This window comes from Palaemon carinicauda, unplaced genomic scaffold (assembly GCF_036898095.1).
Source record: "Palaemon carinicauda isolate YSFRI2023 unplaced genomic scaffold, ASM3689809v2 scaffold32, whole genome shotgun sequence".
Classification (NCBI taxonomy): Eukaryota; Metazoa; Arthropoda; class Malacostraca; order Decapoda; family Palaemonidae; genus Palaemon; species Palaemon carinicauda.
The window spans coordinates 149,874-174,736 of NW_027170871.1; the positions used below are offsets into that span (position 1 = coordinate 149,874).

At 47.7% G+C, this 24,863-nt stretch overlaps 1 long non-coding RNA gene across 1 annotated transcript in view; it reads right to left on the minus strand.

The window, feature by feature from the left end:
• Positions 1-24,863, minus strand: part of LOC137636529 (uncharacterized) — a 53,837-nt gene that overhangs the window by 3,729 nt on the left and 25,245 nt on the right. Inside the window, exons 2-4 of the long non-coding RNA XR_011043135.1 lie at positions 21,906-22,180; positions 13,096-13,231; positions 6,009-6,145 (exon numbers count right to left, since the gene is read on the minus strand). This is a non-coding gene — a long non-coding RNA (uncharacterized lncRNA). The remainder of the gene's footprint in view (positions 1-6,008; positions 6,146-13,095; positions 13,232-21,905; positions 22,181-24,863) is intronic.

Below are 24,863 nucleotides of genomic sequence, written 5' to 3' on the forward strand. Positions count from 1 at the left end.
GAAGTTCGCTAACACGCTTGGCCGAAACCAAAGCTAGCAGGAACACCGCCTTCCAGGTTAGGTGGCGATCTGATGCCTGACGTAATGGTTCATAGGGAGGTCTCTTAAGAGACCTGAGAACTCGAACCCCGTTCCAAGGGGGAGGTCTCACTTCCGACTGAGGGCAGGTAAGTTCATAACTACGTATGAGTAGAGAAAGTTCTAGCGATGAGGAAATGTCCATTCCTTTCAGCCTGAAGGCTACTTAAGGCTGAGCGATAGCCTTTCACTGCCAAGACTGAAAAGCGCATTTCTTCACGCAAATACACAAGGAACTCCGCTATTGTTGGAATAGTGGCATCGAGTGGAGAGATACCCCTTCCACGACACCAATCACAGAAGACTTTCCACTTTGCCTGCTAGACTGCTGAAGATGACTTTCGCAGGTGTCCAGACATCCTGACAGCAACTTGCTGCGAAAATCCTCTCTCAGGGAGGAGATGCTGGATAGTCTCCAGGCGTGAAGTCGTAGCGAAGCTACGGCTTTGTGGAAGATGTTGGCATGTGGTTGCTTGAGAAGATTGTGTCGTGGAAGGAGCTCTCTTGGTAGCTCCGTTAGGAGTTGCAGAAGGTCCGGGAACCATTCCGCGTGATGCCATAGCGGAGCTATGAGGGTCATTGAGAGATTGACCAATGTTCCAGTCTTGTTGAGTGTCCTCTTCATCAGACAGAATGGGGAAAGGCGTAAATGTTGATGTTGTTCCACCGTTGTTGGAATGTATCTTGCCAGAGAGCCTTGGGCTCAGGGACTGGGGAGCAGTACAGCGGGAGCCTGAAGCTCAGGGCCGTTGTAAACAGATCCACCGTCAGGGAACCCCACAAAGTCAGGACTTTGTTGGCTACTAGATGATCCAAAGACCACTCAGTACTCACTATCTGAGACGCTCTGCTCAGGTTGTCCGCAAGCACATTACTTTTGCTGGGAATGAAAGGAGCTAATAGGGTCACCGAGTTGAATTATGCCCATCTCACTATTTTTACTGTCAGATGGGATAGGGGCTGCAAAAAACTACCACCTTGCTTGTTGATGTAAGCTACTATTGTGGTGTTGTCACTCATTACCACCCCTGAATGGCCCGCCAGGAACTGCTGGACCTGTTGAAGGGCCAAAAAGGCAGCCTTCATCTCTAAGAGATTTATGTGCTGGTACTGTACTTTTCGAACTCTGACCACAGGCCGGAGGTCGAGCGGTGCAGCATGTGGGCCCCACCCCTTCTTTTGATGTATCTGAGAAGAGCATCAAGTCCTGGGGGAGGGACAAGAAGGTCGACACCCTTTAGTAGATTCTCGTCTGCCACCCACCACTCGAAGTCCGTCCGTTCTTCTGGTCCCATCAGATCGCAATGTCCGGGGAAACGAAGGCCTCATTCCAGTTGGACTTTAGCCATTATTGGAGAGATCGTATCCTCTCAGGCAGGCGTTGAGAACTAGATGGGCCATGAATGATAGGTGCCCAAGGAGATATAACCACCTTTGGGGTGGGAGTTCTTATATGAGGAAAGGTCTTGCAACCTTCCTCAGCTTCACTACCCTCTCGTGTGATAGGAAGGCTTTGTGAAGATTGGTGTCTATCATCATTCCTAAGTATACCAGTCGTTAAGAGGGAAGCAGAGATGACTTCTTGGGGTTAACCAAGATTCACAGATCTTGGCAAAGTCCCAGAAGTTTGTAACTGTGCTGAAGAAAGGGCGCCACCGATTCTGCTACACACAGCCACACTTCCAGATAGCATAGGAGACGGATGCCGATTCTGTGAGCCCAAAAAGACACTAGGGTGAACACTCTCGTGAAAACGTGAGGTGCTGTGGAAAGACCGAAGCATATTACCTTGAACCGGTATTTCTTGTTGTCTAGTGTGATTTTGAGATACCTCTTTGAAGACGGATGGATTGGGATCTGGGAGTATGCGTCCTTTAGATCTAGGGTGCACATGAAGTCCTGTGGTCTTCTTACCCCTTGTCTGACTTATAATAAATTATATTTTTTTCTTTTTTCGTGTGACAACGCAATCTAGAGGAGGGGCCTCTTTCTGATGTTAAAATGAGAATGTAGAGATAGGTAATATTGTTTTACAATCCCTTTGATCCTAACTGAAATGACCTGTCAAATTGCATTTGAATTCAGCCCAAATATTTACACTTATGTTGGTCTTTATTTCTACTTGTATATGTAGATTAAATATTTAGAGGATTGATTCCAAAGAGGTTCGGTATAAAGAAATTTATCTCTCCTGGTTTTGTAGACCTGTATTTTCACAAATATGAAATTTGTTTTTCTCTCTCAATTATTTGAATAAACTTTTTTTAATACTACTGTATTTCAATGCACTTCCTCACCTATAATATTCCCCGTTCCAGCCTGAAGTTTGTTTTTCTTAGTAACATTTTTTTTCTCTCCTAATATTTGTAATGTTCAAATAACTTGAAATATAATGAGGAAACCTGCTACCTAGAAAACATATTTCTCTTCTTTTTTAAACTCCATACATAGCACTGCAAAGAGAAAAGGGGAACCCAAGAAAAGATAATAGGGAAATTTGAGGTTCTGGGTCCCCTTGCCTAGTATGAAAAAATTGAGGGGTGGTGACCAGTGCCCAGTTCTCTTGATTGTTTACCTTTTGCCCAGATTTATGGGTATTCCATCATATCATCTTTTTGTTTAGTGAATGTTGGAGTGTGGTTGGCATTCAGACACTAGGCAGTCTGGCAGTCTGCGTGCTACATCTGGCCACAGTCCGCAAACCACTAAACCGTATCCGGGCCGAACGAGGTTTGTTTAACAAACTTGTTCAGAGCTGAGAAGTCGATGACTGGTCTCAAGCCTCCAGATGCATTTTTTCACATAAACGAGTCTACTGGAAAAGCCTGGGGAGTCGCCGGGGAATTTTTAGAGTGCTCTTCTTCAACGTGGTCTGGACTTCAGCCCGAAGACCCAGCTTCTTTGCAGATCCCTTTGCATAGCAGCTAGTTGACACTAGAGTCTTGATCAGTGGAGGGAGAGATTGACTGAACGGGACGCGATACCCTGAACTAATCACGGAGACTATCCAGGGTTCGGCCCCAAGCTGCATCCAGCTCTTCCAGCAGCAATGCAGGCATTCCCCCACTGGTGGACAAGCAGGGGAATCACATAGCATTTGCGGCCACGGCCGACTCCTCTAGGATACTTCCCTCCACAGGACGACTTGGAGCCTTGTTTGACTTGACAGGAAAGGGGCTTTTAGACACCTTGTTGTCTGTTGCCGCAGTCCTGTTCGTCGTTGGTTTCTGTTGTTTCGTCTGTGGGAGAGAACGTAGTCTGTAGGGGCAGGATGTCAAGGCCCTATAGAGAAGGGAGTTCTGGTAGGACTTCCTCCATCTCTCCGCAGCTCGCTCGACATCCCCCCAGCTTGAACAAAGGGGAACCCTTCAGAGAGGAGTTTTGGAATTTCGCTATCTCGCAGTTTGGGACTTGGAAATGGAATCTCTCGATTATTGCATCTCTAAGCCTTAAGATGGCGTTCGCCCACAAGTTCACTACTTGGTGGGCAACGAACTCAATAGTCCAAATACCCGACAGGAGGAAAGTCTCCATCCCTTTCCGGGAGTCTTCTTTGGAAAAACCCTTTGTTTGCACCAGGTTTCTCACTGATCCCAACCATAGATCCAGCCAAAAAGTAGCCTGCATGGCATGCTTCGCCACTTTCTCTTTGCTTAGAATTTCCGAAGCTGAGGAGTAAACTTGAAGCCCGAAGAGTCTCTCTAGAGAGATCCCCTTCGTAAGTTCCTCTAAGGAATGGTGAAGAGGAAGAGCCGGGAGACACTCGACAAGGACCTCTTAAAAATTTCTCTGCTGGACACTCAGATGTTGCAGTAGTTTTAAGGATGAGCCCGATCGAAGAGAGCTAGAGGACTCGGAGAGCAGGGCAGACACCTTCCGCCGGGCATTCTTCAGTCCCTGAGACCAGGGCAAGGCTTCGCTGTACTTGGGGGCTTCCGAGTGCCAAAGACGTGGTCTAAGACCATGACCTTGCCCTCCTGAGGAGCCCTCAATGGGTCTGCCAACCCATTGAGTGAACTCATGCAAGCTATAACCTGCCGGATGCCATGTTCTGACTCTTTCTGTTCAGCTTCTGAAGAAGGACTGGCAGCCGAATCGTTGTCTTCCACGCACGAGACATCACCTCAGGGTGGGTCGTGGTCGTTATCGAAGTGGTCAAATGTAGACTGCTTGACCCACTCTGCAGGTCTTGTAATCCCCAATGAGGACTTTGGCAGAGTTTTTGAGTCCTTAGACTCTTTCCTCGGAGGGAAGAAAGTCTCTAGCACAGAAGGTTTGGATGGAACGACCTTCTGTTGCTCACCCGTAGGGGGAAGGATGGACTCTTCCATGGGTTTCGAGACTACTCTGTGGTCTCGTGGGAATTCCTCAATGGGCAAAGGACAGAAAGAGTCACATAAGGACTCTTCCCTGAGAGAGAGAACTCTGACTGAATCGATGAGTGAGGAGCAGGAGGGTGAGGAGAAGTGGGCATGGCAACACTTGACCTCCCCTTGGACGACCTGACGGGGGTCAGCTTGACCCTACATGAAGCTACTACATCAGGGACTCCTCTTTTCCGCTTCAGGGGAGAAAGCTTGATCCTACATGAAGCTACTTCATCAGGGACTCCCCTTTTCCGCTTCAGGGGAGAAGAAGAAACCAAAGTTTCTTGACGGGGAGGGACAGTGGATCTTCGCCGTGGGTCTGAAAATGTAGAGAAAGATTCTTCCAGGGGAATCCTGGGAGTTCCCAAAGGATAAGCAGGTGGGATACCTGCCGTAAAGGCTTGGGTTACTGCCCTAACCAAGGTTCCAAACTCAATATTTTGGAACATAGAGATAAGATTAAACTACGAAGAAAAAACTTAAAATCATAATGTATTGATATAAAGAGAACAACAAACAATGAATAAAACATGATTTTGCAATTCACGGCTACGGACCGATTGTGGCCCTGTCGGAAAGTTACCCTATATAGAACGACGAAGAGGGACCCCACAAGGGAGCCTTATCTGACATCCAGGAGGAGTTAGAGGGAGGATGCGGAGCTGCAGTCTCCTTCCGAGCAACAGGAATCGACCGTGAAGGTGGTCTCTTCGGAATCTTGAATTCCTGCAGCTTGCTTTTTTCCGCTCTCCCAGGCGAGCGTGATGTTCTGCATTTGCGGAGAGGAGAACGAGGCAACGGTGAACGATGGGGAGGAGACTTTCGTCTCTCAGGTGGGAGTTCCAGAGCTCGAGGAGGAGAAGGTCTTGCAGGCCTCTCTTCCCACGATCGACGATGCTCAAATCAGCGCTGGAGATCTAACGAACGTTGGCACCTATCGGGAGGCTGGTTTTTGGAGCCGATGTGCTATAGTAGCCCAGTCATGAACATCCATCTGTTGGCGATCATCTGAGCGATCAGTGCGTCGGCGAGAGGTGAGGAGCGCACGTCAGGTGACGTTTACTTTCCTCTTTTGGAGAGCGACGAGTCGTCGGGGAACGACAGGAAAGAGACAGGTGTGCAGCCAAAGGCTGCTGACGAGCTGGAGAAGAACAGGCTGCTGACTTGCCAATCGAAGAGCCCAGGGCAGGTACGCATGGCTGGCAGGGAAGGCACACACAAACTGAAAAGAAAAAACAAAAAAGTGATCCGTAATGGCTCTCCAAATGGGTGAGGAGGAGGAGCAGTAATCACCGTTCTCCATTCGAGCCAAAAGCAAAGCAAAGTACAGTCACAGGTGGGTAGTTGAGAGAGGAAGATACTAACTCCCCCATCCCTCCGCTAGCTAGCAGTATGGTTGGTTAACCCTCGCTGAATTCTATTGGCTTTTCCTTTCAGCTTTACCGAAAGTAATACCCCTATAAATCACTATAAATAGCGTTGGTTTGTATTCCAGTTACAGACCCATTGTCATTTGTTCCAATGCAGCATACAAACCTTCCTTTCTTTACGTAGGAGACTCACCTTAAGGTGGGTTGAGAACCTCCAACCAACTGGCTGGCTACTTGTCCCAGGATGACCTCATGTGCTTCATACGAGCTCCTCAAGAGATAGCCTGACACCTCGTTTTCCTCGTAGGATGACAGCCTGGGCAATCAGTGCTGGAAGGAGTAAAAGATGTCAATGGGAGGTGAATAGATAAGTACGCAGTAGGGGTGAGCCCGTTCATAATCTATACATTGCCCGACTCCAACTTGTTTGAAGAACGGGGACATGATAAATATGAAAAATGTTCAAGTAATTTGTATTTTTCCTAACAATACCTTGAGCTCTTTATTAGGGATATAATATTGGGGAAGCTGGAGGACTAGCCATAAGACTTTTAGTTAGGTGTAACTACCTCACCACTGGTTAGCGGGGGTGGAGGGGTAGCCTGCTACCCTGCTCACACACACCTGTGTTGTCTCGTCACTTTTGATTGCAAGCAGGACTTACAAGGGTACAAGTAATGGTGGGCCAAAGAGATTAAGGTTTGTATCGTTAAGAAAAATGCAAATTACTTTCAAATTTGTCATTTGTTCCAACACTAAATACAAAACTTTTGCTCTTTATAAAGGAAGAATCATCCTTTAGGAGGGTGGAAGTCCAAACCAACTGGCTAGTGTTTGACCCAGGGTTTTTTCCTCGTACATGCTCCGCATGTAACAGGGAGAAACCCTGATACCTCACTAAAATCTGTGCAAAACCTGTTTAGCTGCCTGAGCAATCTGTGTGATTGTATGAAACTAGCAATGGGACTAGTCTAGGTAAGATTTCTCAGAAACATAGGACTCTTTGCATCAACCATAGACGTTACCCAATCCCACCTCGCCAGGGGGTACGGGGATGCAACAAGCATTATTTCTATGTTTGGTTATACAAGGAAATGGTTTTACCTGCAGACAGAGGGATGCAACAAGCATTATTTCTATGTTTGGTTATACAAGGGAATGGTTTTACCTGCAGACAGATGAAGCAAACTTGCAGAGGACCGTAGATCCTGTTCCCCAAGAGAGGGGAAAATGAAAGAGACAAAGAGCCAGTCATCCTTAACATTCACCCCAGACTAATCCCAGGTAACCTCTGCCTTTACCCATCTTCTACTTGTTTCTCAAGGAGCCTGAGGTATTTAAACCACTTGTGCAGCCACCACAGGGCCCACGGAGAACGTCTTCAGTTCATGTAGGTCACGTTTTACATGCATTGGGCGGTGAAGGTCTTAAGACACTTTCACATTCCCGCTTATAAAACCTGCATCCACAGAGTAGTTCTTCTTGAACGCTAGGGACGTGCTGATGCCCCTAAAGTCATGAGCTCTGGTTTGTCTCGTCTGTGGAGGAGGATCGAGATTCAGGGCCAGGTCAGTGACCCTGTGAATCCAAGCAGAGATGGTGTTTTTGGTGATCTTCCTCTTAACCTTCTCCGTGCTGACACTCGGGGGCGAGCTGCTGCTGTTCTCTTGAGAGAGTACCTCAAACTCCTCACTGGTCAAAGTAACAGTTGATCTCGATCATCGGTTACATTATGAAGACTCCAAATCCAGAAGGGCCTAAATCTGGGAGTAGCGTAGCCGATAAACTCAGGGACGAAGCCAAACATTACCTCCCCCCATCCCCTTGAATGGGAGACGGTGTATGAAAGACTGTGAAATTCACTAACTCTCTTGGCCGAGGCCAATATAAATAAGAAAACTCTCTTCAGAGTCAAGTGGGTATCTGATGCCTGGCGTAATGGTTTGTAGGGGGCACCCTTCAGGGACCAAAAGACAAGAACCACGTTCCATCTATGTGGTATAACTTCCGATTGAGGGCAGATAAGCTCGAAACTCTGTATGAGGAGAGAAAATTCCAACGAAGAGGAAATATTGACTACTTTCAGCCTTACTGAGAAGTAGCCTTTCACCGCCGAGACCGAGAGGAGTTTTTCTTCCCGAAGGTAAACGAGGAACTCCACTATTATTATTATTATTAACTGCTAAGCTACAACCCTAGCTGGAAAAGCACAATGCTATAAGCCCAGGGGCTCCAACAGGGAAAATAGCTCAGTGAGGAAAGGAAAAAAAAAGGAAAATTAAATTTTTAAGAAGAGTAACAACATTAAAATAAATATCTCCTATATAAACTATAAACACTTTAACAAAACAAGATGAAGAGAAATAAGATAGAATAGTGTGCCCGAGTGTACCCTCAAGCAAGAGAACTCTAACCCAAGGCAGTGGAAGACCATGGTACAGAGGTTATGGCACTACCCAAGACTAGAGAACAATGGTTTGATTTTGGAGTGTCCTTCTCCTAGAAGAGCTGCTTACCATAGCTAAAGAGTCTCTTCTACCCTTACCAAGAGGAAAGTTGCCACAGAAAAATTACAGAGCAGTAACCCCTTGGGTGAAGAATTGTTTGGTAATCTTAAGTGTTGTCAGGTGTATGAGGACAGCAGAGAATATGTAAAGAATATGCCAGACTATTCGGTGTGTGTAGGCAAAAGGGAAAATGAACCGTAACCAGAGAGAAGGATCCAAAGTAGTACTGTCTGGCCAGTCAATGGACCCCATAACTCTCTAGCGGTAGTATCTCAACGGGTGGCATCAAGGGGAGAGAGACCCCTTTCCATGATACCAACCACAGAAGAAAGTCCACCTGCCCTGGTAGACTGAAGCGGAAGACCTTCGAAGGTATCCAGACATCCTTTTCACAACCTGTTGCAAAAAGCCTCTCTGAGGAAGGAGATGCTGGATAATCTCCAGACGTGAAGTCACAGGGATACTACGGCTTTGTGAATGATGTTCATATGTGGTTGTCTGAGTAAATTGTGTTGTCGAGGGAGCTCTCTCGGAACCTTCGTCAGGATATGAAGAGGGTCCAAGAACCATTTGGCGTGATGATATAGCGGAGCTATGAGGGTCATTGACAGGTTCTTAGATGATCTGGTCTTGTTGAGAACCCTTCTCATCAGATAGAACAGGGGAAAGGTGTAAATGTCAATGTTGTCTCACCATTGCTGGAATGCATTTTTCCAGAAAGCCTGAGGAACCAGAACTGGGGAGCAGTAGGGAGGGAGCCTATTGTTCAGGGATGTCGCGAACAGATCCACAGTTGGAGAACCTCACAAAGTCAGGACTGTTGGCTACTAGATGATTCAAAGACCACTCTGAGCCCATCATCAGAGTCACTCTTAGATTGTCTGCAAGCACATTCCTCTAGCCTGGAATGAAGCAGGCTGATAGGAACAATGAGTTGTCTTCTGCCCATCTTAGCATCTCCACTGCTAGATGGCAAAGGTGCTGCCTAAAGGTACTGCCTTGCTTGTTCACCTAAGCCACGACCGTCATGTCAGTCATCAACACCACAGAATGACCCGCCAGTAAATGATGGAACTTCTGTATGCCTAGAAAGGTTGCCCTCATATCTAAGAGATTTATATGCTGGTACCTTTTGGACTCTAACCAGAGCCTGGAGGCCATGTGGTGTAGTATGTGGGACACCACCTCCTTTTGACGCATCTGAAAAGAGCTTCAACTCTGGGGGAAGAACGAGAAGGTCGACCCCTTGGGGGAGATTCTCGTCTGCTACCCACCACCTCAAGTCCTTCAGCTGCTCGGGTACCACGGGGACCAGCATATCCAGGGAGTCCTCGTCTTAAACCCACCTGGATTTTAGCTGCCACTGAAGAGATCGAATCCAGAGGCAGCTGTTCACAACTAGACCTGGGATGACAGGGGACCTAGGAGACGTAACCACCGGTAAAGCGTCTCGTTGGAGGAATGAGCTTACCACTTTCCTCAGCCTCTGGATTTTGTAGTCTGATGGGAAGACTTTCTGCAGGCTGGTACCGATGATCATTTCCAGGTAAACCAATCTTTAAAAGGAAACCAGGGATGACTTCTCAAGATTTACCACGATCTCCAGATCTTGGCAAAAGACAAGGAGTCTATCTCGGTGTTGAACAGTTGCTATCAAGTCTGCTAGTATCAGCTAGTCGTCCAGGTATCTTAGGAGGCAGATGCCAATCCTGTGGGCCCAGGTTAACATGAAGACCTGAGGGGCTGTTGAAAGACCAAAGCACAGCACCTTGAACTGGTATTACCTGTTGTCGTGTAAGATCCTTAGATATTTCCATGAAGTTGGATGGACTGGGATCTGAAAGCATGCGCCCTTGAGATCCAGTGTGCACGAGAAGTCTTGAAGTTTTACCACTTGTCTGACTGTCTTTATGCTGACCGGAGTTTGTAGAACAAACATGTACAGAGCCGAGAGGTCAATGACAGGCCCCCACCCTCCAGACGCCGTTTTCACAAGAAAGAGTCGACTGAAGAATCCCATGGACACGTCGACGACCTCCTGGAGAACGCCCTTCTCCAAAATAGCCTGGATTTTGACAGCTCCTTTACAGATCCCTTCATATTGGAGCTCAATGGAACTGGATTCTGAGTCAATAGAGGGAGAGATTGAGTGAAAGGGATGCAATACCCTGAATGAATCACAGAGATTGTCCAAGGATCCACCCCGTGCAGCAGCTGTAGAGGTTCGCAGACTACGAACAGACATAAGACGCAGACTGCCTAGTGTCCGAATGCCGACCACAATCCACCTTTCCACTAAACAAAAACAATAAGGTGGAATACCCAGAGATTTGGGCAAAAGGTAAGTAAAGAAGGAACTGGGCACCACCCCTTGATTTTATACTGGGCAAGGGGACCCAGATACAACCTTAGAATTTCTCATCTTTTCTAGAGTTTACCGTCCCTCTCTTGAATGTGCTAGGTAATGTATTTTAAATAAAGAAGAACCCAGTGTTTTTTCTCTTGTTTTTTTTTTTTGTGTTGGTGTTTCTTAATTTCAAGTAATAACGACATGACAAAATCGGAGATAATCCTTATTTTTCCTAACGATACAAACCTTTAGCTATTTATAGGGAAGATAAGAGGGAATTAATGTTCTAGCTGAGTCCCTTGCCTAGTATAAAATCAAGGGGTGGTGCCCAGTGCCCAGTTCATCCTTGATTGTTTACCTTTTACCCAGATTTATGGTTATTCCACTGTTTTACCTTTTTGTGTAGTGAACGTTGGAGTGTGGTCGGCATTCGGACACTAGGCGGTCTGCGTGCTATATCTGGCCACAGTCTGCAAACCCCTGCAACAATGATATGCTGGAGAGTGTGGACACACTGGGGAGCCCCGACGGGCTGGAGAGCGCTGGCACGCAGGAGAGTGCTGCTGCGCTGGAGAGAGAGCTGGCGTGCTGAAGAACACTGGAGAACTGGAGAGCGTTGGCGTGTAGGAGAGTGCTGGCGAGCTGGAGAGCACTGATGTTCTGGTGAGTGCTGTCGTACTGGCAAGCGCTGGCATGCTGGCGAGCTGGCAAACGCTGATGCGCTGGAGAAAGTGGACCCACTGAGGAGTGCTGACACGTTGGAAAGTGCTGACGCGCTGGAGAGTCCTGGCGTGCAAGACAGTTCTGGCGAGCTGGAAAGCGTTGACGTGCAGGACAGTGCTGGCGAGCTGGAAAGCGTTGACGTGCAGGACAGTGCTGGCGAGCTGGAAAGCGTTGACGTGCAGGACAGTGCTGGCGAGCTGGAAAGCGTTGACGTGCAGGACAGTGCTGGCGAGCTGGAAAGCGTTGACGTGCAGGACAGTGCTGGCGAGCTGGAAAGCGTTGACGTGCAGGACAGTGCTGGCGAGCTGGAAAGCGTTGACGTGCAGGACAGTGCTGGCGAGCTGGAAAGCGTTGACGTGCAGGACAGTGCTGGCGAGCTGGAAAGCGTTGACGTGCAGGACAGTGCTGGCGAGCTGGAAAGCGTTGACGTGCAGGACAGTGCTGGCGAGCTGGAAAGCGTTGACGTGCAGGACAGTGCTGGCGAGCTGGAAAGCGTTGACGTGCAGGACAGTGCTGGCGAGCTGGAAAGCGTTGACGTGCAGGACAGTGCTGGCGAGCTGGAAAGCGTTGACGTGCAGGACAGTGCTGGCGAGCTGGAAAGCGTTGACGTGCAGGACAGTGCTGGCGAGCTGGAAAGCGTTGACGTGCAGGACAGTGCTGGCGAGCTGGAGAGCACAGGCAAGCTAGAGATCGTTGACGCACAGGAGACAACTAGCAAACAACAGAGCGCTGACGTGCTGGCGAGTGCTATCGTGCTGGAGAGAGCTGACTCGCTGGCAGGCTGGAGAGCGCTGGTGCACGAGAGTACTGGTGCGCTGGAGAGCACCCGCGAGCAAAAGAGTGCTAGATCAAAGCTGGCAATTGAGCAGGAGTGTGCTGCCGAGCTGGAGAAAGCAGGCGCTCAGGAGAGTATTGGCGAGTTAGAGAGCACCAATGCACAGGAGAGCGCTGCAGAACCGGGGAGTGGTAGTGCACCTAAATAACTCATGATTAATCTATTAATGCTATTTTAACCGGGAATGTCGTTCTACTAACTAAATAACACATGCCTAACGGACGACAGCGCCCATGGCGCCTCTGGTAACAGGTCTAGCTCCTAATCTCAATAAATTACTCTGATTTCAATGTGAAACAGGAGCTAAAATATACACATTGTAAAGAATCAATACTCAACTTCCCAGAGGCGAAAGAAGCTGGAGATTGCATAATAATCCTTGCAGAATCGATCGAAAAAGTTCGATCAACAGGAAACACCACCGTGCAAATTCGCTACAGAATTAGGAATGTCCGCCATCTCGATACTCAATAGTAGTATGGGAAGTAGGGTAACCTTGATAACAGCTCCCCTTCCAAAATTGCTACTCTTCCCCCTCAAAGCGAAAACGCTATTCGGGGTGAAGATCGCATGTGTCATATCAAGATATACATCCCTGATATTATGCGATATCCTTGAGAGAAATTTCAAGGATATTCGCGCCAGGAGTTAGAATTCCGGAGACCTAAAGGTAAATTCTCTGGGAATATCACTGTAGTACATATGTCCCTTTGGAAGCTGCTATTAGGAACCTTCCATCAGGACGACATGGCTTGAGCCCAAAAATCCCCCTTAAATAGCGTTGGTTTGTATTCCAGTTACGGAACCATTGTCATTTATTCCAGTGCAGCATACAAACCTTCAGTTCTTCACATAGGAGACTCACCTTAAGGTGGGTTGAGAACCTCCAACCAACCGGCTGGCTACTGTCTCAGGATGACCTCATGTGCTTCATACGAGCTCCTCAAGAGGCAGCCTGACACCTCGTTTTCCTCGTAGGATGACAGCCTGGGCGATCAGTGCTGGAAGGAGTAAAAGATTTCAATGGGAGGTGAATAGATAAGTACACAGTAGGGGTGAGCCCGTTCATAATCAATACATTGCCCGACTCCACCTTGTTTGAAGAATGGGGACATGATAAATATGAAAAAATTTCCAAGTAATTTGTATTTTTCCTAACAATATGACAAACTCGAAGATAATTTGTATTTTTCCTAACCATACAAACCTTAGCTATTTACATAGGGTATTACTTTCGGCGTAGCTGAAATGGCGAGCCATTAGATTTTTAACGAGGGTTAACTATCCCCTCGCTAGTTAGCAAGGGGGTAGGGGAGGGGTAGCTAGCTACCCCTCCCCCCTCACACACCGGTGAACTGATTCACTTCGCTTAGAGGTAGGGCTTCACGGGGGACAGGGCTAGCGGGCAAGTATGTGTAAATAGCTAAGGTTTGTATGGTTAGGAAAAATACAAATTATCTCCGAATTTGTCATTTGTTCCGTAACCGAAATACAAACCACGCTATTTACATAGGGTGACTTAATCCTTAGGTAGGGTGGTAAGTCCCAGCCTTACTGGCTTTGGCTTTGCTCGGGGACTCAGAATCCGAGTGCGTAGCACTCGAGATAAGGAGTCCTTGCACCTCGCAAGTTCCTTGCTCCACAAGGAACGTGCGGCCTACATAAGCTTGTGTGTGGAGGAATGAAGTGTGACTCGTCCTAGGAAGTTGACCTGAAGTCCTTTAGATGGAATTCTAGGCTAGGACGTTCCCAATACCACCTCGTCAGGGTATGGGGGACGCGAAAGTATTATTTAATACTAGGAACACAAGGAAGCATGGTTTACCTGCAGTGGTTTGAGGTCAGCTATGCAGCTTTCCCCAAGAGAAGGGAGGATGAAGAAAAGAGTAAGGGCCAGACATACTTTTTCATTCATGCAGACTAAAACCGGGTAACAATGCCCTCAACCTTCTGCTACTTGTCCACTAAGGAGCCTGAGGTTAGACCAGCTGTTGTATAGCCACCTCATGGCCGATGTAGAAAGTATCAAGCCTCCTGTGGGTCACGTCCTGCAGGTAGTGGGCTGTGAAGGTCGGTTGACGCTTCCAGACCCCAGCCTGTAGAACCTGCGTCACTGAGAAGTTTCTCTTGGATGTCAGGGACGTAGCGATGCCTCTGACATCATGTGCTCTCGGGCAACGTGACAGAGGAGAGTCTGGATTCAGGGAATGGCGGATGACCCTGCGAATCCATGCTGAGATAGTGTTCTTAGTGACCCTCCTCTTCGTCCTTCCTGTGCTCACAAACAATGCTTGCACTCGAAGACGAATTGCAGCTGTTCTTTTATGATAGAGCCTCAGACTCCTTACCGGGCACAGTAGGAGATGGTCTGGGTCATCTGTTACAGAACGGAGATTCGAAATCCGGAAAGAGTCGAACCGGAAGTCCGGCACTCCTGGATTTCGAGTCTTAGCCAAAAACTCAGGGACGAACATGAATGTTACCTTTACCCATCCCCTTGAATGGGCGATGTCATACGAGAGACTATGAAGTTCGCTGACTCGCTTGGCCGAGGCCAAAGCAAGTAGGAACACCGTCTTCCAAGTCAGGTGACGATCAGAAGCCTGGCGTAATGGTTCGACGGAGGTCTCTTAAGAGACCTAAGGACTCGAACCACGCTCCCTGGAGAAGGTCTCAATTCCGACTGAGGGCAGGTAAGTTCATAACTTCGTATGATGGTTCCAGCGAGGGGGAAATGTCCATTCCTTTTAGCCTGAAGGCAAGACTTAAGGCTGAGTGATAGCCTTTCACTGCCGAGACTGAAAGGCGCATCTCTTCCCGCAAATACACGAGAAACTCCGCTATTGCTGGAATAGTGGCCTCGAGTGGAGAGATACCCCTTCCACGACACCAACCACAGAAGACTCTCCACTTTGCCAGGGTAGACTCCGGCAGATGACTTTCACAGGTAGCCAGACATCCTTTCCGCAACTTGTTGCGAAAAGCCTTTCTCTGTGAGGAGATGTTGAATGGTCTCCAGGCGTGAAGCCGCAGCGATGCTACGGCTTTGTGGGAGATGTTGGAGTGTGGTTGCTCGAGTAGCTCGTGTCGAGGAGGGAGTTTTCTCGGGAGTTCTGTCAGGAGCTGCAGAAGGTCCGGGAACCACTCTGAGTGATGCCATAGCGGAGCTAAGAGGGTCATTGACAGGTCGACCGATATTCTGGTCTTGTTGAGCACCCTTCTCATCAGACAGAACGGGGGAAAGGCGTAAACGCCGATGTTGACCCACCGTTGTTGCAAGGCATCTTGCCAGAGTGCCTTGGGGTCCGGGACTGGGGAGCAGTACAGCGGAAGATTGAAATTCAAGGCTGTCGCGAACGGATCCACCGTCGGGGAGCCCCACAAAGTCAGGACTTTGTTGGCTACTAGAGGATCCAAAGACCACTCGGTACTCACTAACTGGGATGCCCTGCTCACTGTTGGCGAACACATTCCTTTTGCCCGGAATGAAGTGGGACGATAGTGGAAACGAGTGGACTTCGGTCCATCTCAGTATCTTTACTGCAAGATGGGATAGCTGTTGTGAAAAGGTACCTCCCTGCTTGTTGATGCAACCCACTACCGTGGTGTTGTCGCTCCTCACCACCACAGAGTGAATCGCCAGATACTGTTGGAACTGTTGAAGTGCCAGAAAAACGGCCTTCATCTCTAGCAGGTTATGTGGAGGCACTTTTCTGATTCTGACCATAGGCCTGAGGTCCTGTGGTTCAGGACGTGAGCCCCCCACCCTTCTTTTGAGGCGTCCGAGAACGGCATCAAATCCGGTGTGGAGGATTAATTTGAAGTTTGTTAGGGTTTTATATGAATGGTGTTAAGTTTTATTTTGGTATATTTATGAATTTAATGATTTGTTTTACGTGTAATTATTTTGGTTGTTGGTGGTTTCTATGTTAAGTTTATTTTGAATGCAGAATTTTTTTGCGTTTTAGTTTGTGAGAAATATAGTTTTAAGGTCATGTTTTGTTTTTGTTCCCCTTCAGTCTAAGAGTCCAGTTTATGATAACGTCAGGGGAAAGTTTGCGTTGCGGAGAGAATTGTCAGAAGTAAGATTCAAGGGTGTGGGGGTTGTTTTTGTTGACATCCCGGGGGGAGGACGAGATGATCCACTCCCTTTCGGAGGTTTTCGTCTGTCACCCACCACTGAAGGTTCGTCCGTTCCGTAGGACCCATAGGGACCAAAACGTCCAGGGAATCGTGACCTTGATTCCACCGGGACTTTGGCCGCCAATGCAGGGATCTCATCCTGAGGCGCCCATTTGGAACTAGACGGGCCAGGGAGGAAAGGTGATTGAGAAGATGTAACCATGATTGGCCTCTGAGTTCTTCTCGTCTGAGGAAAGGATCTGCGACCCTCCTCAGCCTTGCTATCCTGTCGTCTGATGGAAAGCCTTTGTGGAGATTGGTGTTCAAGATCATGCCTAGATATACCAGTCGTTGAGATGGAGGCAGAGAAGACTTCTCGAGATTTACCATGATCTCTAGATCTTGGCAAAGTCTCAGAAGCTTGTCCCGGTGTTGAAGAAGGGTCGACTCCGAGTCTGACAGGATCAGCCAGTCGTCCAGATAGCAGAGGAGACAGATGCCGATCCTGTGTGCCCACAAAGAGATCAGGGTGAACACTGGTGAATACCTGAGGTGCTGTGGAGAGACCAAACCCCAGCACCTTGAACTGGTAGATCTTGTTGTCTAGGCTGAATCTTAAGTACTTCCTTGAAGACGGATGGATTGGGATCTGGAAGTACGCGTCCTTCCGATCCAGTGTACACATGAAGTCTTGTGGTCTCACTGCAAGTCTGACTGTGTCTGCTGTCTCCATGCTGAAGGGAGTTTGTTTGACAAACCTGTACAGAGCTGAGAGGTCGTTGACTGGTCTCCAGCCTCCAGACGCCTTCTTTACAAGAAAGAGTCGACTGAAGAAGCCTGGGGAACCGTCGACGATCTCTTGGAGAGCATCCTTCTTTAGCATGGTCTCGACTTCTGCCCGTAGGGCTAGCCCCTTTGCCAATCCCATGGCATAGGAGCTCAACGACACTGGATTCGCTGTCAGGGGAGGGAGAGATGTGAACAAGACGCGATATCCCTGACTGATTACGGAAATCGTCCAGGAATCGACCCCGAGTTGCTGCCACCTGAATGCGCAACTTTGTAGGCATCCCCCACTGGTGGACATGCAGGGGGATTGCCAATCCTAGCGTTTGCGGCCTCGGCCACTGCCTCTAGGATTTTTGCCACCCCTGGCTTTTTGCCCTTCTTGTCTTTGACAGGAAAGGGCTGCTGTTTGGACACCGTCGTCTTTGCTGCCACTGCCAATTTCGTCGTCTTGGCCGGGTGAGGTTGTTGAGGTGCTGGAGGTTTGTAGGGCTTCGTTGTGAAAGCCCTTTGGAGGAGAGAGTCCCGATTGGATTTCCTCCACCTCTCAGCTTCCTGTTCCACATCTTTGGGCTCAAACAGACTTTTTCCCATAAGGGAAGAGTGTCTGAGCTTGCCGACTTCGAAGGCCAGGACCCTCGAAAGGAACATTTCTGCCACCGCATCACGTCCTTTCAAGATCGAATTGGCCCACAAGTTCGAGGCTTGGTGGGTCAGAACTCAATGGTGCGGGTGCCCGAAAGGAGGAAGGTCTCCAGTGCCTTCCTGGTGCTTTCTTTGGACAGATCTTCGGATCGCAACAGGATGCCAAGAGACCCCAACCAGACGTCCAGCCATGAAGTAGCCTGCATGGCGCACTTCCGGACCTTCTCCTGGCTTAGGATCTCTGTCGCCGAGAAAGTCACTTGCCGAAAAGATAGTCTCCCGAGAGGGACTCCCTTGGTAAGCTCTTCTCCAGAGTGCAACGGAAGAGCTAAGCCAGACTCCTCCATGATCTCAAAATACTTCCTCTGTGGAGGTGGGAGGAGCTTGTTGCCAGTAGTGGAACGGCTGGAGGAGGCAAGCTTGGAGAGCGGGCCATCAACCTTATCCCTAGGCACTCTTCACCCCTTGGAACCAGGGCAAAACCGCACTGGCCTTAGCGGGTTTCTGAGTGCCAAAGACTCGGTCCAGGACCGTGTCCTTGCCCTCACGAGGAGGAACCTCAGGGTCCTTGAACCCGTTGTGATGCCTCATCAGAGTCAAGACCTGCCAGAAGGCATGCTCTGACTCTTGCTGCTCTCCCCCTGGAGAACTGGCAGCAAAGTCTCCCGTCCCCAAAGGCTCTATTTGGGGGGACTCTTAAGAGTCCTTCGGTTCCCTCCTAGGAGGAATACAGGACTCTAACAATGAAGTCTGAGGGCTCTTCTCGCCCTAACACGGGACGATTCTCCTGCTCGAGGTGGGGTTTCTCCCATTGGTGCAGTGGGAAAAGGCCTCACCTCGGTAAAGGGAGCGCGCTGGCGCTCGCGCGATGGGAAAAACCCAGGGATCGCGCGCGAGAGACCGTTGAAAACACTCTCGCGCTCGCGGGCGAGACTTCACAGGGTGAGCAGGAATCAGATTGACGTGCAGGAACAGAATAAAGAGCCCGTGAGAATGTCGGCGGTGCGCGGCTGTCAGCGCGTGCGTGTACGAGATTGTTAGAGCTTGAAGATCGTCGGCGCTTGTGCGCGAGAGAAGATCGTCGGCGCTTGTGCGCGAGAGAAGATCGTCGGCGCTTGTGCGCGAGAGAAGATCGCCAGCGCTTAAAGATCGACGGCGCTAAAAGATCGTCGCCTTTACGCGCGTAAGAGGATCGTTGGCGCTTGCGCGCGTAAGAAGATCGTCGGCGCGGGGAACCATCGGAGCCTGCGCGCGGACGATCGTCGGAGCTTACGTGCGTAGGAAGATCGTCAGCGCTGGCGCGCCAAAGAAGATCATCGGCGCTAGCGCGCATAAGATCGTCAGCGCTTGCGCGCGTAAGAAGATCGTCAGCGCATGCGCGAAAGAAGATTGCCGGCGCTTGCGCGCATTCGAATATCGTGGCGTAAGAAGATCGTCGGGGAGCACGAGCGCGCACACACGCTAGGATGAACGGACTGCTGACAGGACGATCAGGAACTAGGACGATTAACACTGGAAGTTCTGGTGAGCGCCTGTGCGCTAACTCAGAAATAGTCCCTGGAACAGGATTCCTCTGGATGGAAGTCTCAGGAACAGCAGGAACAGTCGGCGAGCACTTGCGCGCAATTGCACGCAGACGCGCAGGGGATACCTGGCGCTTAAGGGTCTTACTCACAGTGAGAAAGCCCCTTTTGCCCCGAAGAGACCGGTGCCCGTTGGATGACGGGGTGCGTAGGCGCCCACAGTGTCAGCTGCCAGGAACGGAGACGGCAGGTCAGCAGGACTAGAAGATGGCAAACTGCGGAGAGGTCCCGAACAGCAGGCTGGTCTAAACAGGAACAATCCTCCGAAGAGGAGTCTCTATGAGTGGCCTCCCTTGCGAACGAGAGAGGTGAACACTTCGTAGAAGAGACTTGAAGACACTGGTGATGGTGCCCCTTAGGGCCGTTGGATCCGCAAGCTGACCTATAAGGAGCAATCCTCCAAAGAGGAGTCCTTATGAGTGGCCTCCCTCGCGAACGAGAGAGTTCACCAGACTGAACCTGCAGCTGCTCACCCCCTTGAGCATAGCTGCAGGTGCGCCCAGCCTCGCAACCGCTCAGCTCCTTGAGCATGGTTACAAGTGCGGTCGCTCAGCACCAAGAGCATAACCGCCCGAGGACCAGGAAAACCCATTCAGGATTTATTAAGGTATGAGAAGTTCCCCCTCTCCAGGGGAAAAAACTCACACCTGGGAAGGGAACCTCCTTCGGAAGGGAAGTTACCTACCCCTGGAGGCGAACCTCCTTAGCATTCTAAGATGAACTAAAAAGCTGACAGTTGTTACGGGAGAACTTCTAGGAAAAGGGAACACGCCCATGACGACGTCCTTTGAGGGACGGCAGCGACAGCAGACTACCCAGGTACAGACAGGACAGCTCTGCTTCGTTGGCACACTTTAGTCAAATGAAGAAAAACTGCATAGTTAACTGGGAAAATAAATTTAAATAATTATTCAACAGAAATTCCCCCGGGAGGAACACCGAAGAGTAACCCCGAGGGAAAAGCAAAACATAAGAAATAAAAATTAGCCCTTTTACCCACAAAAGGACGGACTGGTACGTTTCACAAAAGCCACCCCTTTACCCCCATGGACGTACCGGTACGTCCTTGCAAAAAAATGCTATAAAAATTAGTTTCTTTCATATTTTTGATAATTTTTTGAGAAAATTCAGGCATTTTCCAAGAGAATGAGACCAACCTGACCTCTCTATGACAAAAATTAAGGCTGTTAGAGCAATTTGAAAAAAAAATATACTGCAGAATGTGCTGGGAAAAAAATAACCCCCTGGGGGTTAAGGGTTGGAAATTTCCAAACAGCCTGGGGGTAAAAGGGTTAAGTATGCACCCTCCTCCCCCAATGACATTCACGGGAGAAGGGGGAGGGCGGAGAGCTGTAACAAAAACAGAATTATAATTATGTAATTCATCTAAGAATGATCACAAATAGTAAGAACCACTGACCCCCGAAAGGAAGTGTTCTCCACAGAGAAGCTGAAAAGTTAAAAATACAATTAGATTTCATTAAAAATAATTGAGACAAATAAACGGAATAGCAACCCAACCCGCAACGGGAAAGGAGCTTCCGTAATAGTACGTAGTAGTAGTAGTAGTAGTAGTAGTAAGGGGTGAACGACCTCGAGTAGAGAGAGAGACCGTAGGTAAATTAAACTCCCACATTCCCTTCGCTGAGAATCCAAGTTCCCCGTAGGAAAGGAGGAACAGCGAAGATAATAGATTAATGAAGAAAGTCCAGCGATGACGATTCCACACGGCGGCCAAGTTAATGGAAAAGCCGAAGAAAAATCGACTGACCAAGAGGGAGAGGCCGTACCCCACAACGTGGAACCGTGGTGGCCTTGCACTACGCCGGTGGCGTTGTCGTACACAACACACACAGCACAAACACTGAAACAAAAACTTACTACATTTCTATACACAAATATATACATAAACATAAAGAATGTTTATATATATATTACAAGTATAAGAAAAAGTAAGTAAAAAGACAAAAAGCATTAATGGCTGTCAAAGAGGCGAGGGTGAAAGCGGACACGTCCGATCACCACCCGAGCCAAAGTAAAAAGTGAGCTTACCACACAGGTGTGTGAAGGGGGGAGGGTAGCTAACTACCCTCCCTACCCGCCGCTAACTAGCGGTGGGGTAGTAAACCCTCGTTAGAATTTTAATGGCTCGTCCTTTCAGCTACGCCGAATAGAGTGGTTTGTATTCCAGTTACGGAACAAAGCCATATATTTGAGAGGTGGCAACAGTATGTCCGTACTGCTTGCGGCCAAAGTCTAAAGTGCTATTCCTCGACTGTCCGTAGTTATGACGACCTCATTAAATTTCAAGGGTCGTTCTAACATTACCGAGGTCACACCTATTAAGAGAATGATGGTTTGTATCAAGTGCAGGAACAGAGATTTCCTACATAGGCTAACTAACACAATACCAATCAAAGTATCAGACCTAAAGGAAGTTACAAATTTACATTCACTTTTGAAAAACTTGACCAAGAAATTAATCCTTTACAAAATGAATCACAAGTGTACTGTTCATAAGTATTCAAAGAAGTTTTACCTTTGCTAATGTAGAGTACTATATTTAATCAGTGGGGGAAAATCAGGATCTACTGGCAATCCTGCGTCTTTCCTTACACATCTCCCCGCCTGTGGAGTTGAGCGAGGAAATGAAGGAGCCTGGGAAGCATGAGAAAATCATCCTTCGAAATCCACCCCATAACTGCTGTTGATGAATAATCAACATAATGAAAGATATCTTCTTCTATACATCCTGATTTCAAAGCCTGTGTCCTTCCCCAGCCATTCTCCGCATACTTCAATGTTCATAGAGATCTGAAATATGAATAAAATTAGACACAAGCAATTCAATTATGGCTAATCATAACGTTGAGGACTTGTAATCAAAAGCATCTATACTAAGCATTGCTCTAAGGCAAATACCTGAATCTAATCAAAGACTACTATACTGAAAGTAATTATTCATTATGACTGAAAATGACAAATTCGTAGATTAATTTGTATTTTTCCCTATTATAAACCTGGAGTTATTTATAAATGGATATTCTTTCGGCAAAGCTGGAAGGTAGCCAATTAGACTTTCTTGGTGTGAGGTGGCAACCCTACTCAGAGACTGGGTAGGGGGTGGCTAGGGGGGCAGCCGGGGGTACCAGCCACCTGTATATATACTCATGGAGTGGTGAACTAAAAATCTCAATTTTGAGTTACTATTAATCAATCAGTGTTTTACAATATCTCACTACTGTATATACTTAAGAAACAAATATGTAATCAATAAATCAAGTTAAAATGGAACTACAGTACAGTATAACGTCTTATCAACAAAATACATCAAATGGTACAGTAATTGATTATCAAACAATCTACTGTAACTGATCTAGGAACACTTGGCCCCATGGCCCATGTCTTACTTAGTCACGTCCATCACGAACACCCAAACTGATGAAGTACAGAATATTTTATTGCTTGTGAAGAATGACAGCGAGGGCAGTATTGAACGACGCACCGGAAGATAGGGTACATACTGACCACCTGGTGGCGAAGGACCCTGACGACGATCCCACGTATGCAAAGAAACATCTCGGTTCTCTTAAGAGCTCCGAGCGGTCCTGGGTGGTCATTGTTAAGTTCCCGGAGCGTGGACTGGTCACGCAGGGGAAGAATAGGTGACAGGCATCCTCGTTCAATACTTTGAGGGTGCTCGGGAGTGTTTATGGTAACCAGGCAATCAAGAGAAGAATAATCATACTGCAATTATATGACCTTTCATGCAGTGGACAATCATTGGTTCCAAAGCGAACAGCGCCCTTTGTTCCGACTGGCAATGCAAGACCAAGCATTGACAGCATGAATATACGCTCTTGTATCATATACTGTGACACTTTTAACTGTATGTATTGGTTCTTGTTTCTGCCTCTCGTGCAAGAGAAAAGAGACTGTTTGGGTATCCAGAACAAGGGAAATGAGCTAAGCCCTTGATCCCAACTGACTGTGCATATGCTCGGTACGGTAAAGAGCGTAAACCCTAGTACCGTGTACTGATACATCTTCCCTTCTCTCACATGTACGCAGAGAGAGATCGGTCTGAATCTCATGTGACTCCTGACGATTGGTCTTCCTCGACTTCATTGGTGATGACTTCTTCTTCTTAGAAGTATCAGCATCTGAAGAATCTAATGAAGACAAAGCATAGGAGGAAGAAGAATTAGATGAGGAAAAGTGCAAGGGCTTCTTCTCGACAGCCTTCTCCTGAGTCGAGGTTTTGGAAACCAATAACGAAGCTCTCGCAGAGGAAAAGGCCACAGCAGGTACCATGCCCTTCAGCGCCTCCACACAGATGAAGCCGAAGTTAGGAAGAAACCGCAAGAGCAGCCTCAGAGGTCATGAGGGTAGCAAAACCTCTCACCACCAAGGAACACCAACTTCTCTATGTTTAGGTTTTTGACGTAGAAGCACTCGTAGCAAGGGGCTAACTGCAAACAATTATACTCCTTGTAAAAGGCACAAGGTTATCAAATCAATGGCAACATTGCACATTAACATACTACACATCTATAACTTTACCCAGAAACCATTGCATATTCCTGTAATTTTCATTTAACTTATTTGGGTTTACCTGATATCAACAATATACTGTACCTACAAAGTTATCCATTAATTCTAAGAAGGGAAAGTCAAAATTTTGAGAGGCAGTAAGAGTATGTGTCTACTGCTCACGTCCGAAGCCAAAAGTGCTTGCCTTGCTAACTGAAAGGCGGAGGCTACTCAGCCACCTGCGGGTAGTTATAACCACCTTCTGAAATAATAACGGCCATTTCAGCCGATGGTTTATATTTGTACAGTATAAGAAAAAAGCTATACAAGCATCAGGACACAACTGTCACATGTACATAGTGTAAGAACAATATCGATATTATCTTTAAATAGTAAAAATAATACGCTATTCTTCCATTGATGCAACTTGCGCAGTGTTTTGTTCATAAAATTTCACAGCTGTATTACATTACAATTTAACTATATAGACAGTCCTCAACTTAAAAACATTTGGAAATTCAAGCACAAATACAACTGAAATCATAAATATCAGATGTTGTAACAAAAGCTTATAATGTAATAAAACAATATCATATAATTTATTGCAGTACGCAAAATGACATTTGCAATTGTTGATTTTTGCAGATGAAAATTGTAGGCATGAGAGTTAGGTGAAACCTACACTATAGTCCATTTCTTTTATCGAGGCAGATTTGCACAGACTCGCAGGGGTGCCCTTCTAGCTCGGAAAATTTTCCTGATCGGTGATTGGTTAGAATTATCTCGTCCAACCAATCAGCGATCAGGAAACTTTTCCGAGCTAAAAGGGCACCGCTGCGAGTCGGTGCAAATCTGCATCGCTAAAAGAAATTGACTATAGGACAAAATTTAGCAAACTTGACTTACAAACAGCTACTTGGAACCTATTCTGATGTTGGAGACTTTTTGTACATCAGAAATTAAC